The following is a 15605-nucleotide window of genomic DNA, read 5'->3' as shown; positions in this document are numbered from 1 at the left end:
GCAGCAGTGTCTCAGTACTATGCTGGAGCTGACTTACCATCCAAATTGATAAGAAATGCTTTTCGTTGCACTACTCAGATCAAAAAGATATTAGAAATCAGCACAAAGGTAGGATAACATCAGTAGTTTTAATTCAGCAGAAACTTTAATTTTGCTAAATAACTTCAGCAAGAGATCTGTAGTTTCAATACAAGAAACATATTAACCCCGTACATATTAGAATACAGGTGAATCAGAAATAGATCATCCTGATCCATTAATAGGATTATGCCTGATTTTCTTTAATCTTGTTGCCATTCTTCTGCACGAATCCCATTTTCCATGATTCCCTTAATATCTAAAAGTTTATCTTAAAACTTTTCTTGCTTTTATAGTGATAACTAATCAAAAGCTTATAAATGTTATAAATTATTGGGGCATTTTTGGACAAGTATTTATTGCAAGAGTTCTTCTGTGAAATGCCACCCCCCCCCCCCCCCGGTACACAGTTAGCTGCTAAAAGGTCAAAAATATGGATGCTTACAGTTTTCAATTATGTACACACAAAAGATATCCAAAAAGAAGGAGAATCCTATCTGCAGGCTGAGAATAAACGGGGAAGACATAAAACAAGTACAGAACTTTTGCTACTTCGGAAGATGGGTGACATCAGATGGCAGGTGCGACTTGGACATCAAAAGGAGAATAGGGATGGCAAAAGACACCTTTATGAGAATGAAGAGTATAATGACCAATACTAAACTAGGCATGACAACCCGCCTCAGAGCACTGAAATTTTACATTTATCCAGTTAGGTTATATGGCTCAGAATGTTGGACAATATCTAGTAACATGAGGAAACAAATTGAAGCAGTAGAGATGTGGTTTTTGAGGAGGATGCAAAGAATATCATGGACAAAATGAATATCTCATGAGGATGTCATGAACAGAGCAAGCACAAAAAGAGAAATAATGTACGAGATCATGAAAAGGCAACGTGACTTCATTGGATATGTGATTAGGAAAGAGGAGTTAGAATGCACGGTAATTATGGGAAAGATTGAAAGGAAGAAAGCAAGAGGAAGGCAAAGACAAATAATGATAGAGACAGCAGCCAGAGAACTGGAAATGAATACCAATGATTGATCCACTTGACTCGAAACAAGAGAGTGTGGGCCATGGCAGTCATAGCTCAAACTCCTGATGATGATGACGACACACAACTTCTCAGCAAATGAAATTCCCCAGCCCACAGTAAATTACATTTATGCCACACAAATTCTAGATAATAACCATTACAAAAAGAAATTGTTATTTGCCCTTGCCGCTTAGTAACATTACTGAAATGAAGTCCTTGGGGTGGGGGTAGGACAGGGACAGAAGGTACATCACCAGTGACCAGAAACTAACCACACAATTACAGTGATCACAAGTATACACTAGAGACTGAAACAAATGAATCACAGGTGCTTTTCTACTTCATATACTTCCACTTGAAACCACATCATCATTATCCCAAATTCTGGAAATTCCTACTCAATTAACATTGTGATGGCATCTTCACCAGAAATACTTGTTGTAGTCAAGCAATAGTCCACCACTGTTTTCTTACCCTAACACTACCATTAGTGTCAATATCTCATACATGAATAATTGTTTTTTTTTAAAGTTGCCCTAAAGTTATCCTTAAGAGTTCTATCAAAGATTTCCCTGTTCTCTGAAGGACACTATTCTTGACAGGACAGTTTCTGTAGGATCAAAGTTCTCCTCATAAACAAAGTAAATTCACCAGAAAAAAAAACTATTTTGTCACTGCCTGCTATGCACAATCCAAGGGAAGATGTTGAGAAAACTTTTGCATTCATTATATTTCACTGAAATCTATGACACTACTGAATATCACAAGTAAATGCCAATGTAGAAAGGCTCAGATCCCATTTCTCAGGATCAAATCCATTGTGGAGGCAATGTTTTCAAATGAGAAAATATACATTCAGAACTGTAAAAGTGAAATTAATATAATGATGAGGCAATAAGTCTCAATATCTTCTTGGTAGAAGTACATCATTCAGCAGTCCAGCTTAGCAAATCAGCAAAATTAAACCAAAAATTTACCTTTGAACTGGAAATTCTAATTAAAAAGTCATCTCTTAGAATTTCTAAATGTCCCTGGTTACTAATTCAATTGGCAGTTTGAACTCTGGAAGTGTTGCATAAACTCAGTTTACCCAACCATTCAGTACATGGTAATGAATTATCTCCAAGAGCAATAGTTTTATGGAAACAAGGACTAAATTTTTTTCACGAAAATATTTATATTAACTAAACCTGCTTAATCATGCAAATGATCACAACTCACTGAACTTGAAAACGAATACAATTGACTGACTTGCACATGCATTCAGTCAACTTCCAATCTGGATTTGTAAATGCTTCAAAAAAAAACGAACAAACAAACAAAAAACAAAAATGTTTCCTACAGCTTTATACAACTCCTAGAAAAATTGGCAAAATACAACAAAATCAAAAATTTATGTGTTTTTGGAATGAACCAAGTGTATCATCCCAAAGTGATCAAATGTCTTGAACAATGACTAGGTTCCTCAAACACTTTAGCGAAGTTGGAAGTTGGTGTCTGAGCAAGTATGACTGATTGTACCTTAACAAGGCTCAGCATGTGAGCAATGTTTCTACTTTAAGAGAAAATAACAAGATGAAAGTGTATTCTCATTTCTAGTTAATCTAATATGGCAAAGCAACTCAACCTTTACAATGAGAAAATGGGAATCAGATTCCTCATAACAAGAAAATAATTATTTAATAACTGCCAATTAAAACTCTTTCAATGTCACAGGCTATAATCTAATTTTCAGAATAAGTAGGAACTGCATTGCAAGGCTAGGCGGACATCCTGAATACAATAAGTTTTGAAATAATTTTTTGTGGTACATGTCAAGAATCAAGGATCCTTTAAAATCCAAAATTTATGAAATCAATGATTTAAAGTCATCAGACTCTTCTTGTCATGCACATACAGTTGCAAGAAATAGTCTGTGAGCCCTTTGCAATTACCTGGCTTTCTGACTTACACCTAAAATCTGATCTTCATCTAAGTCATAATAACAGACAAACACAATCAGCCTAAACTAATAACACACAAACAACTGTACTTTTCATGTCAATATTGAATACACAGTTTAATCATTCACAGTCCAGGCTGGAAAAGTATGTGAACCCTTGTATTTAATAACTGGTAGAACCTCCTTTAGCAGCAATAACCTCCACCAAACGTTTCCTGTAGCTGCTGGTCAGACTTGCACAATGGCAAGCAGAATTCCTCCACACAAATATGTTTCAGTTTATCAATATTTCTTGGATAGTTGCATGAACAGCCCTCTTCAGGTCATGCCCCAGCATCTCAATTGGGTTATGGTCTGGATTCTGACTAGACCATTCCAAAATACATATTTTCTTTTCAAACCATTGCTGTTGATTTGCTCTTCTGTTACACATGGTTATCTTGTTGCATCATCCAACTTCTATTATGCTTCAGGTCCCTGACATTCTCCTCCCCTTTTGAATTCTTTGTTCCCTCAACGATTGCAAGCTTACCAGGCCCAGAGGCAGCAAAGCTGCCACAAACCATGATGCTCCTTCCACCGTGCTTCACAGCTGGAATGAGGTTTTGATGTTGGTGTTCAGGCCCCTTTTCCCTCCAAACATAGTGATGCGCATTTCTGCCAAAAGGTTCAACTTTCGTCTTATCTGTCCCAAGAACATTGTCCCAGAAGCATTGTGGAACATCCAGGTGGTTTTTTACAAACTTAAAATGTGCAACAATTTTTTTTTGAAGATCAGTGGTTTCCTCTGTGGTGTTCTTTTATGAGCATCTTTCTTATTCAGTGTTTCTCTTATAGTGGATACATGAACAGAGACTTAAGGAAGTTCTAGTGTTTTTTTTGCAGGTCTTTTGCTGTTATATTTGGGTTCTTTTTCATCTCGTTCACTATTGCACATTGTGCTCTTGATGTGATTTTTGCAAGACGTCTACTCCTTGGGAGAGTAGCAACAGTACTGAATTTCTCCCATTTGTAGACAATTTCTCTTACTGTGGACTGATGAACACTCCGGTCTTTAGAAACGTTTTTGTTGCTTTTTCAAGCTTCATGCATCTCCACAATTCTTCCAATATCCTCTGAAAGTTGCTTTGGTCGAGGCATAGTGCACATAAACAGATGTTTCTTGAGAAGAGCAGGCAGTGTCAGTGACCTGACCTTGTGAGTCTTTTTTAGGGCAGGGCATTGCTACACCCACACCTACAAACTCACCTTATTGCTTGGAACACCTGACTCCAACCAGTTTTTGTAGAAGGCATTATCCCAGAGCTTCACATACTTTTTTGAACTTCAACTGTGATTGTTTAAATGGTGTACTCAGTATTGCGGAGAAGTAGTACAATTGTTTGTGTTATTTTAGATTAGGCAGATTGTGTTTGTCTATTATTGTGATTTAGATAAAGATCAGATCACATTTTAATGAGTAATTAATGCAGAAAACCAGGTAATTGCAAAGGGTTCACAAACTTTTTCTTGCAACTATATGAGCATTTCTACTTTTATCTTTTAATCACTTTTACCAATGATAAAAGGTGCAAATACTACCACTAATCAGGGTGAATTGTGAAAAAAGGTTGGTTGGAAAATTGCAGGTACAAGTGAGGGATTTATCTCTGACTACTGTGAATGTACGACAGATTCCTGCAAGGGTGGACAATAGGATCTGGATCTTAAAATGTCTCTTACCCATCTCACATCATGGTTCAAAGATCTTGCCAACTGATTTTTAAATGAAAGTTTAAAAAATAACATTAATAAATTTAATCCTACTGACATTTGCTGAGCTAACTTGAGCAGATACAATATCATGCTCAAAAGAAAATACAATTAAGGGAGTGCAGTGCTTTGGGAGCAGTTCCACATATAACAGATTGCTCTAGTATACAACTTGAGGCGAATACAGCAAATCCCTGGTCAAAATATATAATTTTTATTGCGCTCACCCTCCTGTCACAGAACACTCATTCCCTAACTTTTGTGGGAATTCAGCAATATTATAGATATTCACTTAAAGTGGAGGCAAGTTGCCTTCCCAGTGTTCAGAATAAGGGTGGGAAGTCAAATTCCGAGATCGCCAGCAAAAGCAGCTTATTTGCATCGCCAGTGATGTGTAGCACCGGGAAGTAGACTGCACAGCAATTCCGGAAACAAACCATTAATGCTTCCTGAAGCATGTTGATGATCATTAGTGCCTCTAGAGATTATACACTAATATAAATATGATACAAGAAAGTGTTCCTATAACATTCAAGTAAAATTGTGAAATATCACAAGCTTATTGCTACTGAGAAATTTGTGAAGACATTTGACCCTTGGCATGGACTTCATCTTCATATCCACCTTGAATAAGTTTGACAAATATATATTACCATTACATGAAACATTAAAGTCATTTTTTTAATAAAAGGGGATCCTACCTGCCCAGTACCAATGATAAAAGAGTTTAGATGCAACAGGTGCTTTTATAACCTGCACCCATATGATACAGACAACATATAGGACCGACACCAGTGTAATTCCAGTGTTCTACAGTTGCAAGAAAAAGTTTGTGAACCAATTACCTGGCTTTCTACATTACTCAAAAACATGGTCTGATCTTCACCCAAGTCATAATAGACAAATACAATCTGCCTTAACTAATAACACGCAAACAATTGTACTTCTCATCAATACTGAGTACACCATCTAAACAATCACAGTCAGAATTCAAAAAAGTATGCAGACCTCTGGGGTAATGCCTTTTACAATCGATTGTTCCAATCAGTGAGACGGGATTGGATGTGTAGGCTGTAGAGGTGCCCTGCCCTACAAAAAGACAACGATTACAGACAGAATCAGCTCTTCGCAAAATAGATCTGTTTGTGTGCCCCATGCCTCAATCAAAACAACTTTCAGAGGACCTTAGAAAAATTGTAGATACATGAAGCTGTAAAAAGCCATAAAAACATTTTTAAAGCCCCGAGTGTTCACCAGTCCACAGTAAGAAAAACTGTCTACAAATGCGAGAAAATTCAGTATTGTTGTTACTCTCCCAAGGAGGCTGTCCAGCAAAGATCGCACCAAGAGCAAAACGGGCATGAAGGAGGTGAAAAAGAACCCAAGTGTAACTGCAGAAATCTCTAGAATTTGCTAAAGACTCTGTTCATGTATCCACTACAAGAAAAGCACAGAACAAGAAAGGTGCTCATGGAAGGACACCAGGGAGAAAACCCCTGCTCTCCAAATAAAAACATTGCTGCACATCTCAAGTTTGCAAAAGACCACCTGGATGTTTCACAATGCTTCTGGGTCAATGTTCTGTGGACATCTTAGACAAAAGTTGAACTTTCTGGCAGAAATACACACCATTATCTCTGAAGGAAAAAAAAAGGCACTTTACACCAACACCAAAACCTCATCCTAGCTGTGAAGCATGATGGAAGGAGCATCATGGTTTGGGGCTACTTTGCTGGCACAGGGGGTGGACAGCCTGCAATCATTGAAGAACAATAAATGAAAAATTGTATCAAGACAGTTAGCAAGCTTAACAGAAGTTGGATGACACAACAAGACAACGGTCTGAAACACAAGAACAAATCAACAGTTTAAAAAGAAAATTTGTGTTTTGGATGATTAAGTCAGAATCCAGACCTTAACCCAATTGAGATGTTGTAGCATGACCTAAAAAGTACTGTTCATGCAAGGTATCCCAGAAATATTGATGAACTGAAACAGTTTATTGTGAATGAATGGTCTGGAATTCCTCCTCACCATTGTGCCAGTCTGAGCAGCAGCTACAGGAAATGTTTGGTGGATAAAGGTTATTGCTGCTAAAGGAGGTTCTACCAATTATTAAATACATGTGTTTTCCCAAATTGGACTGTGAATGAAAAAAAGTGTACAATAAAAACATGAAAAGTACAATTCATGTTAAACTAAAAATGTGATATTAGTTTAGGAAGATTGTGCTTGTCTATTATTGTGACTGAGATGACTGAGAACACATTTTACAAGTAATTAAGAAAACCAGGTAATTGCAAAGTGTTCACCAACTTTCTTACAACTGTATGCTCTTTCAGCCTGAGCTCTTAGAAATTTAGTATTGTGAGACAGCATATCCCACAATCAGCAGGTTGTTACATACATCCGAGTTTCCAGTCACCCAACAGATTTGCCATACCCTGTGATCTGTTGCTCATGCTCTGTCCAACAAGAATTTATTCAATACTGTTTGCCTTGGCTGATAACTGCACAATTATGCTTTCAGTTACATATTGCTCAATTGTAACAGCTCATTTAACTTGTACTTACATGTTGAAGTTCTTATTCCATACAATATGCTACTTAACCGCCTTCAGTAGATCAAACACAAAACTGATATAAATGAAAAGGTCAGATTGGAAAGCTACGATGACAACATAATTTCTGAAAAAAACTTCAGTGAATCAAACTTTCCACTTTAGAAACATTTAATTGTAATTTCATCTTTTTAAGATAGCTAAATATATTAGGAATATTCATTAGCAAGCTATTTCATAAATACAATAATTTTGGATACAAACATATTGCCTAGTGTATAATATGTAAATAATGTTTTAAATATAGCAACTAGTTAATTATACCCAGATAATTGCATACCAAAGATCCATCTTGGACTTTAACCTTTCTTGCATTATGATAGTTGCATTTTCACATTAGTAGTTGTACTTTCTAAAAGAATCAAGTCAACCCTAATTGAAATTTATTTCGTGCTGTCTTGGACTTGGGTGAAACTGAAGCAAATTTATTTTACTTATGAATTAGATCTCATTGCTTAGTCCCAAAATGAAATGTAAGAATGTTGTACTTCAGTGTCAAGTATCTCAAAAGTGCTTCTTCACTTTAAATCAAGGACCTTTCATCAGAATCATCTCATCATAAACTATATATTTGTCCTTCCATGTGTTGGTTGGCATGTTCAGTTTTTGTATTTTTAAAGAATTCACTGCATCCACATGATTTTGCTTTTGTAGAGGAAGAACTTCCTGCTTTCCACAAAGAGCACAACAGGATCTTTTATTGTTCATAGTAACTAGCAGTGAAAAGTAACTGAAAGCCACCATTTTAAAGCACCACAGTTTCTGAAGGTACTCTCATCAGTGCTACTGGATTTGGAGATACAAGTTTCCTTACACTTAATGGTAACAAAGGACCTGTGCCCTCATCTTTCTTAACTGAAGTCCTGGGGTTAGGGGACCATGTATCCCAGCGATGCTACACACTGCAGCCTCCATGCAATAGTGGTGGAGGTAAGTATTTAGAATATAGCATAATGTGCCAATCTGAGGGATTATAAGAGCTGGAATGATCCAGCTAAGGAGTATTCCAGTCAATGCTTAATAACAATGGAGACCATTCGCTATAACTGCCCAGCCTCTGACAAAGCCACTGGTATTTTGGTGACGTTCTAGCTTCCTCACTGGAAATGAACACTGCCTGCCACTTGTTTCAATGCTGTTGAGTTGTGCATGCAGACAGTAGAGTGAACACCACTGCTTTTGGTTGACTGATGGAAGATCAATGAAGAAGCTGCTGAAGATGGTAGGACCCAGCATAGTCCACTGAAAAACTCACATAGTGATATCCTGGGATTGCAAGATTTAGCAACCAATGGGACATGCTCATGGCTCCCATTGATATCATATTGGGTCAAATACTGCCTTTAACAGTAAGGGAAGTCATTCTTACTTTGCATCAGGAGTGCAGCTCTTTTGTCCATGCTTGGACTCAGGTGACAATGTGGTCTTAAACTTATCATCTCCCCCTGCTGACTGAGACAGAAGCACTATTCAATACAACCAAGTTGTTACTTGGACTACTACTCTATAGCATCCACATTCCAATTTCAATGTCAAACAGTGAAACAACTCAGAAACCAGTAAAATTAAATATTATTAGTACTTTCAAATATTTCAGTCACTCTCAGCAACAGCTGCTTATCTTACCCTTTATATTCCAAACAAATGGCAGTTAAAACCAGCAGTCTTGCATTTTAATTAAGTGTTCACATTATTGGATTGAGGACAGAGTTAATCAATGTCACATGACTGAAGACTGAAAACTGAAAGACTAATTTTTACAGCAAAGTGTGTGTATTCACAATATTTAATGTTGCAACACTTAGCCCCTCTTATGTACACAATACAAGAACTCCACACTGCTTGGGCTGTGACCTGGGAAGATCACGCAAGGTGGTTATACTTTGGTACATGGAAAATAATCTACTTCTTTTTCAATAAAACAGCATGAATCTTTGCTCCTACAACACCAATTAACTTACACTGACAAAAACTAGTCTGATACTTTGGAAGGAATGGGGCTATTATTTCTTCCAAATATGCAACAGTAACCTAGATACATAAAATACAAGATACTCCATATAATTCTTTCTTTGCTCAATAAACCTTGAGAAATGTATGCAAAATATGGGTTTTGTTAATTATTATGACTTATCAGTAAATTCAACTACACTAATACATTAAGCTTTACTTGTACGAGTACTCTGGACACCATCTACAACTTTGTCTGTCTATAAGGTGGCTGTACATTCAGCACACACCACGAAGGCATTCATTCAGAACTGTAAGCATTGCTAACAGGATAATAACAATTTTTCAAAACTCGTTAGATTCTGGACTAGTTCCTGAGGATTGGAGGGTGGCTAATGTAACCCCAATTTTTAAAAAAGGAGGGAGAGAGAAACCGGGGAATTATAGACCGGTTAGCCTAACGTCGGTGGTGGGGAAACTGCTGGAGTCAGTTATCAAGGATGTGACAACAGCACATTTGGAAAGCGGAGAAATGATCGGACAAAGTCAGCATGGATTTGTGAAAGGAAAATCATGTCTGACGAATCTCATAGAATTTTTTGAGGATGTAACTAGTAGAGTGGATAGGGGAGAACCAGTGAATGTGGTATATTTGGATTTTCAAAAGGCTTTTGACAAGGTCCCACACGGGAGATTAGTGTGCAAACTTAAAGCACACGGTATTGGGGGTAAGGTATTGGTGTGGGTGGAGAATTGGTTAGCAGACAGGAAGCAAAGAGTGGGAATAAACGGGACCTTTTCAGAATGGCAGGCGGTGACTAGTGGGGTACCGCAAGGCTCAGTGCTGGGACCCCAGCTGTTTACAATATATATTAATGACTTGGATGAGGGAATTAAATGCAGCATCTCCAAGTTTGCGGATGACACGAAGCTGGGCGGCAGTGTTAGCAGTGAGGAGGATGCTAAGAGGATGCAGGGTGACTTGGATAGGTTGGGTGAGTGGGCAAACTCATGGCAGATGCAATTTAATGTGGATAAATGTGAAGTTATCCACTTTGGTGGCAAAAATAGGAAAACAGATTATTATCTGAATGGTGGCCGATTAGGAAAAGGGGAGGTGCAACGAGACCTGGGTGTCATTATACACCAGTCATTGAAAGTGGGCATGCAGGTACAGCAGGCGGTGAAAAAGGCGAATGGTATGCTGGCATTTATAGCGAGAGGATTCGAGTACAGGAGCAGGGAGGTACTACTGCAGTTGTACAAGGCCTTGGTGAGACCACACCTGGAGTATTGTGTGCAGTTTTGGTCCCCTAATCTGAGGAAAGACATCTTTGCCATAGAGGGAGTACAAAGAAGGTTCACCAGATTGATTCCTGGGATGGCAAGACTTTCATATGAAGAAAGACTGGATGAACTGGGCTTGTACTCATTGGAATTTAGAAGATTGAGGGGGGATCTGATTGAAACGTATAAGATCCTGAAGGGATTGGACAGGCTAGATGCAGGAAGATTGTTCCCGATGTTGGGGAAGTCCAGAACGAGGGGTCACAGTTTGAGGATAGAGGGGAAGCCTTTTAGGACCGAGATTAGGAAAAACTTCTTCACACAGAGAGTGGTGAATCTGTGGAATTCTCTGTCACAGCAAACTGTTGAGGCCAGTTCATTGGCTATGTTTAAGAGGGAGTTAGATATGGCCCTTGTGGCTACAGGGGTCAAGGGGTATGGAGGGAAGGCTGGGGCGGGGTTCTGAGTGGGATGATCAGCCATGATCATAATAAATGGCGATGCAGGCTCGAAGGGCCAAATGGCCTACTCCTGCACCTATTTTCTATGTTTCTATACTTTTATTTCACAAATATTAAACGTACTTTTGGTAACATCCTTACAGAGCAAGCAGTGGAAGTTCCACAGTGGTATCAGCAATTTTGCATTGTATAAAACAAGGACATGGAGTTGTCACTGTTGTGTTACAGCAATAGGAATACCAGTGGGCAAATAACAATTGGTAAAACCAACTGGAAAGTTCTCATTCAGAGGCCTGGAGGTTTCTGAGAAAAGTGAGGATCAACAAAAAGGTTTGAACTGATTAGGTACATTTGAAAATAGACCAAGAGTATTAGTAGATTGAGCTGATCTGAAATAATTGCTTATGATCCATTTCCTATCCCAAAAAGTGTGATTTTCCCATTTGTAACAAGTTTCTGCTGCTAACAAAATGGCTGCTCTTGAACTCCCATCTAGAAGCAACACCACATAAGCACAGAGTGCAGTTTCTCGATGTCAAAGACAAGTATTGTGAGCAGTTTTGGACCCCGTATTTAAGAAAGGATGTGCTAACATTGGAAAGGATTCAGAGGAGGTTCACAATAATGAAGCTGGGAATGAAAGGCTTATCATATGAGGAGGGAATGATGGTTATTGGCCTTTACTCACAGGAATTTAGAAGAATGGGGTGTGGGGGGAGGGATCTCATTGAAACCTATTGAATTTTTAGAGGTCTGGATAGAGTGAAGTCAAGAGAACGTTTCTTATGGAGGCGGAGTCGAGGACCAGAGGGCACAGCCTCAAAATAGGGGGAACGTCCTTCAGAACAGTTGAGGAGGAATTTAACTAGAGGGTGATGAATCTGTTGCCACAGGCAGCTGTGGAGGCCAGGTCATGGGGTGCATTTACGGAGGAGGTTGATAGGTTGTTGATTAGTCAGGGTGTGAAAGGTTACAGGGAAAAGGCAGGAGAATAGCATTGAGGGGGAAAAGAAACAGCCATAAAGAAATGGCAGAGCAGACTTGATGAGCCGAATGGTCTAATTCTGCACCTGTGTCTTATGGTTAAGGGCGGCCATCCCCAATGTGTGTGCCACACTATCTTTACACTGGACGAAACATATGACGGCACATATTCCATGGCAGTACTCACACAAACAAGTTCACTAACTGGCTCAATATCACCTCTCACATCCAACCTTGTAAAAAGGTTTTGGTAATGGGTAAATAAACAATTTAAATTAACTTTTTACACTATTTTATACCTTGCACAGATTCATTGTTGCATTAAAATAAGGCAAGAGAAACTAATCTGGTTGCATCATGCCAGAAACAAACAAGGGGAAAACTTGTATTCATTCTGCAATGGTCAAAATTTTTCATTGTGAAATGCTATATACATGTTCAAAGGTTATCATAATATAATTACTATTTGCTATGTTATCGATCCTGTTATTCTACTAAACTGCGGTCTTCTCAAAAATTCCAGAGGAATATTGGAATCTGCAAAATGGGAAACTCTTACTGAAACAATTATAAACACTTAAACACAGTGGAATACTTTCATAACATGGACTTGTTTCCATCCAATGGACTAAGAACACCCTCTGAACAGCAAACAAGACTACTGTATCTCAAGGTCACTTTCTTTTAGTTCAAGGCCCAGTTACACCAATATCAAGCCTCTCACTACAGGAGCAGAGCCAATGGGTAGTGTAACACTTCTGATAAGAATCCTAATAGACTTCTAGATAAATCAAAAAGCAAGTGTCTCTCCCCCACCGTCTGTTCCAAAGTGAGTATTTCAGTACTCTGAGAGGCAGGCACTGGCTGACTGAGCTGTTCAATGCAACATTCCAGTGACCTTCACTCACTATTCCCAAGCTAAACAAAAATACAGGACAGGGCTCTAGTCTGTGTCCTTTCTCTTTCTCATCATTCATTTAAATTTCAAGTTGTTTCCCTTCTAGATGACTGCTACAAATGTATCCCATAACAAAGATGAAGCCCAAGGACCAGCTTCAAAATTCACTGCCAGTAATGGTAATATCACAAACTATTAAAGGCAAAGACTTTGTCGTGCAACAATAACAATTTCTGAACGGCCTGGTTCACAAATAAATAAATTTCAAATGAAATTGACATAACTAATTTTGGTATACGGTGGAAAAAACAGTTGAACTTGCCACTCTGATCTGAACACATTATACGATCTCTCTAACCAACTGCAAGCCCAAGAGCCTCGTAAACTTCTTTCATGGCAGTTTTGAAAACCCACTCAGATTGTTTTAGGCAGAGGGAGATAAGAGGATACAAAAAGTAAGCTGCAGTCAGTTTGCACCAACAACAAACTAGCGGACTTCGATACTGTTTAATGGTTGTTGATTTTTTTTGAACTACGGATAAATGTAATCAAAGTGGAATTCTTCGTAAGAGAACCAGGCAAAAACACTCGTACTCCCTTCTACTTTAATAATCAGTGCCAATCCACTAGTCATTTGAGAGGGCTGTCTCAAAATCTTCGATTGCTTGCATCAGGTTTGTAAAGAAACAAGACGCTGAAGGACATCACAAAAATGTTTGCACGGAGTAATATACAAGTGGGATCTTTTCTTTCTTAATCCCTGATTTTTAGAAGGAAACCCCACACATTGCAAAGACTGCCATAATTTCCATTAATTCAATCCTGCATAAAATAATTCCCAAACTTACCCTAACATCCAGGCTTACGGTATGCTTTTCCCTCTCCTGCTCCGGAGGGAGGGGGAGTGGGAAAGGAGAAATGGAAGACTCTCCTATGCTCCGAAAAAGGAAGCCAACGATCAAAAGCGCCTCGAATTCAGAGAATCCCAAAGGAAGCTCCAGTACATTGCAGACAGGACACTATGCAATATATAAGGCTTGCTGTTCAGAACCCCGTAAACGAACGCAATCGCCATTTTTCTTTGTCTTTCACTTGACCCCTGTCTCAGTGATAAACTCTCTACAACAAACCTGCAGCCTTTCCCCCACTGGCAAGTGAAAGCTGAAACTCAGCCCAACCTGCTACCCGCTACAGGACCACCTCCCACGCTGGCCATCATTCAATTGGCCCACAACGTCATCGTTCCCTCAGAGCTTGCACCCTGATTGGACCACTGCAACATCAATCGACTCGTGATTTGACACTTCCGGCTTCAGGTTAGGTTGCCCTGCACACTAGGGGTCAGAGGAGTAGGAGAGGCCTGGACACAGGACGCGCCGAACAGGAGCATTTATTGTGTTAAAAAAACATGAATGATTGTAACAAAGGTCGTAGCACTTTACTATACAGCCAATCCGTAAGCCTTGTACTTTTTGCCCATCCATTTACTCGCTTGCCCTTGGGAATATATTTTGGCGCAGGCTTGGATCGCAGTGTTCACCCCGCCTTCTAACCTTGCTTTGTTTTTTTCTTGAATTTAATAGCAATGCGGTTCTTTTTCTGCAAACTTGCCGCCGCTTTGCTTTTCACCAAATTTTCCCCGCCCCGATGACATTTCTATAGGTCGGAACTGTTTTACGAACATTCCATTCCAACAGCGCTCGTGTCCAATTGGTTACCCACAGTGTCAATCATATAAATAATTGGCGTCATTCCGAAGAATCCTTTCCATTGACAATTGCAGTCAGATTCCTTCTCAAATATTCAGCAAGACTCTTCAAGTTATCTTTACTCCAACAACGATTTTGCAAATCTAAACTTTTCGGCCAACGTAGGTCCTATAATGTGACCCAAACATAAAAAGAAAATCTCAAGTATTGCCTTGTGTTCTGAAGTACAATTTATTAATCTTAGACAAATGAGTCCATACTTTGCGATTAACTTCCTGAATGCATGTTTGAGCAACCAACATCTGGGCCAAACACGTTAATTACAGGCACACCACCAGCATCTACCATGTAGATTACAAGATGTCTCGATAATTTTGCAAACCAAAAAACCATGAGATATTGGGGTAATGATTAAAAGAGTGATCTGAGGCATTCTTTATAGGAGGGTAATAAGCGAGGAGAGATTTAGAATAGGAATTTTCAGATAGCATTCTACATACAGATACAATAACTATTTTGACAGACACTTAAATAGGCAAGCCATGGCAGATACAACCCTAGCATAGGCAATTGGGATTGTGTAGTTGTACAAAAGCCTGCATGGATGGACGTAATGGGCCAAAGGACTCTTTGGGTGTTCTACAACTCTTAAGAATCCTATTTTAAAGCCTAGGGACTTGGCAGCTGGAAAAGTGATCAAATTAAGGGATGATCAGAATCGCAAAGGGCGTAGATATCTCAAATGTTTATGATTCAGGAAGACCATGGGGTGTGCATTTAAAAGTAATCAAGGCATTTATGGTAATAAGAATCTAATGCCATTTAAGAAAGGGTAGTGTTTTGAAATACCCCTGGTTTGCAGAGAATGGGGACCAGCCAGTATT

At 38.9% G+C, this 15605-nt stretch overlaps 1 protein-coding gene across 3 annotated transcripts in view; it reads right to left on the bottom strand.

The window, feature by feature from the left end:
- The window catches only part of nfyc (nuclear transcription factor Y, gamma), a 101583-nt gene that overhangs the window by 69114 nt on the left and 16864 nt on the right, over positions 1 to 15605 (bottom strand). Inside the window, exon 1 of one of the 3 annotated variants that reach the window (XM_063033935.1) lies at positions 13861 to 14177. The exons of the other annotated variants lie outside the window; for them this stretch is intronic. The gene's annotated coding sequence lies outside the window, so the exon portion shown is untranslated. Of the gene's footprint in view, positions 1 to 13860; positions 14178 to 15605 lie in introns of those variants that run through there. 3 annotated transcript variants of the gene reach the window in all.

Source organism: Mobula hypostoma, chromosome 26 (genome assembly GCF_963921235.1).
Source record: "Mobula hypostoma chromosome 26, sMobHyp1.1, whole genome shotgun sequence".
Classification (NCBI taxonomy): domain Eukaryota; kingdom Metazoa; phylum Chordata; class Chondrichthyes; order Myliobatiformes; family Myliobatidae; genus Mobula; species Mobula hypostoma.
Note: the sequence above shows the minus strand (reverse complement) of the source record. Positions and strands in the feature narration are given on the sequence as shown.